Source organism: Microtus ochrogaster, chromosome 2 (assembly GCF_000317375.1).
Source record: "Microtus ochrogaster isolate Prairie Vole_2 chromosome 2, MicOch1.0, whole genome shotgun sequence".
Lineage (NCBI taxonomy): Eukaryota > Metazoa > Chordata > Mammalia > Rodentia > Cricetidae > Microtus > Microtus ochrogaster.
Window position 1 is genome coordinate 89,301,576 of NC_022010.1, and position 2,909 is coordinate 89,304,484.

The 2,909-nt window shown below is 36.2% G+C and overlaps 1 protein-coding gene across 4 annotated transcripts in view; it reads left to right on the forward strand.

The window, feature by feature from the left end:
- Epha6 (EPH receptor A6) overlaps positions 1-2,909 on the forward strand; it is a 918,005-nt gene that overhangs the window by 57,243 nt on the left and 857,853 nt on the right. The window lies entirely within an intron of this gene.

Here is a 2,909-nt window from a genome sequence, read left to right on the forward strand (position 1 = left end):
AAGAGTAGTGAACTAATATTATGCATAAGTAAAGTTTATTTTAAAAAGTTGAAGAAAGTTTTATGTTTTAAAATTTTCAATAAATTGTATAAAAATTGAGCTAAGTGGAGCCACAAAAACTTAACAATAAACAGAAAACTAAGATACCAAATGAAATTTTCATAACTGCATCTTTTAAAATTGTAGCGGGTGATGTAGATAAACTTGTCAAGTGCTTGTCTAGCAAACAAAAAAAAAAATTCCATGATCAAATCCAACGGTAGCTTAAAGTAAATGAGGTGGTGCATGTGTGATGAATTCCAGTATCTGTGAGGTGGACACAGCTGAAGAAAAGGTCAAGGTCATTGTTGATATATAATGATTTGAGGCCGGGCTGGAACAGACAAAATTGAAGGACCATCCATTTTCTTCTCGTTATAAAGTAAAGAACAGGCACTAATTATGTGGCAGCAAAATAATGTTTTTCAGAGTGTGATATCCAGGGTGAAAAATGTAATACTTGAAAAAGTATACATGTATATGGACATATATGTACCTGCGCATATACATGTACACATATGTATATTTATACGTGTGAGTAGGTGTGGAAACATTACAGAGACTCTCCTCATTCTCTCCATCTGCCTTTTTTATCCTTTTGATTTTCTTAAGTTGTATTTTTGAAGTTATAATATCATTACATTTCTACCTTTTGTTTCCTGTCTTCAAACCCTCCCATGTTTTTTTCTTTGCTCTCCATCTAAATCGTGTCCTCTTTTTCACTAGTATTATTCCATACATATGATGCTCTATGTGTATATACTTGCATATTTATAAATATAACCTGCTGAATCTCTATACTATTACTCATGTGTATGTTTTTCTGGTTGATCATTGCATATTGGAGAACCCAACAGTAAGCTGTTCTCTGGGGAAGACTATTTCTCCCACTATCAGAATCCCTAATTGCCTGTGGTTCTTTGTGTAAGGTTGAGGCTTTGGGGCTTTTTCATGTTTAATTTGACATATTAATGGTGTTGCCCATGTTCAGCATATGTTCAGGCAAAAGTGTTAATGAACCTTATTAGTTTAGCTTCTGACATTACTAGATAATACAACTTCACCTGATGCTCCCTGATCCTCTGGCTCTTATAATCTCCCTGTTCCCTTTCCTGCAATATTCCCTGAGCCTTGGATTCAGGAGTCATTTTATGGATCTATCCATTGTGCTCCACAGACCTGCATTTTGATTGGTTGTGGTTTTCTATAATAGTCTGCAACTATTGAAAATAGCAGTTTATTTGATGAAGTGTGATGGTATAAAGATACACATTAAATTGTTGTTATGTATTATGCTGGTTTAGTAATGGCAGTTGTAGAGTCTCCTCAAGATCTATGATTTCAGTTGCACTGAACATTTGATTAGGGTTTCGGGCCTCACGTGATTTCAGTCTTGTTGAACAGGTTTCATACCTAGTTAGGGAACTATTGGTTACCACTAGGTATGCAGACTATCCCCTTATATTTTTTGAGTTATGCTGGTTGTTATAGTTCACAGGTATCATAGCTCGGTTGGGTTGCTGATTGCCCCATCCCTTGGAAGTTCGTATGGCACTTCTGGTACTATAAAAGCTAGTCTTTAGGCAGGGGCCATTTATGCCAGTTCCTGCTCAGGGTTCTCTGATCTTTGTGTCCGAAGTGCATGGTGTATTCGGTAAATAGGGACTTATCTGCAACCTGTGGAGAGACAATCAAGGACAGTATCAACAGACTGTATGTTCTGGGAGTCCATTGAGCAGTTTTGACAAACAATTCAAAAGAAGACCCCTTATGTCTGATATTGAGGTTTTGTTAAATATTGATAGAATTAGTCTTTGTCTTTTGATGACAAATTGAGAAAAATTCATTTAAATAATATAAGTATATTCATATTTAGAATTGTGTTTATTATACATTCTGTTCTGTCTACTCCACTTATCTAAATCCTGCCCTATCAAAAAGCCAAGGCAGCTTCTTTATTAACCAATGAGAGTAAAACATAGACAGATCCACTCCTCCATCAAACAAGGTAAACACTTCTCTGCTGCTGGTGGGAGTGAGAACTTGTACAGTTACCTTTGGGAATCAATATGGTGGTTTCACCAAAAATTGGAAATTAATCTACCTCAAGACCCAGCTATACCACCTCTGGGCAAATATCTAATGGATGATCCAGCCTATCACAAGGGCATTTTCTCAACTACATTCATAGATGTTTTATTCATCATGGCAAGAAACTGGAAGCAACCTAGATGCCCCCCTACTGAAGAATGGATAAGGAAAATGTGGTACATTTTATGCAAAGGAGATAGTTAATAGCATAATTTCTGATGATTTTTGAGATATCCTTAATATTATTTTTCCTTCCCCCGACACATCTTCTGTATTTACTTCATTCCGTTTGCCCAAATAACCTCCTTTTCCCATTTCTACATCAGGTCCTTTGTATCCTGCTAGTCCCCTTAACCTTCTCCCTCTTCTGTATTGATCTCCGTCTCTCATTTCTAAAGAGCACCCCCATTCCTCTTTATTTGATCAGATCACCTGTACACACCAGCATCATATTACCACTTACAACAAGTATTTGTGGCATTTGTGGAATGATTATTGCAATGCTGTGAGGCATGAGATAAAGATTTCAAGCAGTGTTCACCTCCATTACCGTTTGGTACCTCTATTGAACACCTATCCAGTCTTTATCCTCCTGTTTAGAGAAGCCTCATATCAGTTCTTATCATTCAACGGAAGGTTATTTTGGGAGGGATTATTTTTTGGCAGCTTATTTTCTTTTATCAGATTGTGAGTTACCTTTTGTTACCTGAAAATATTTATAGTTTTAAATTTTGTTTTTTTTTCAATCAGCAATTGGTATACACTGTCTAGTACTTATG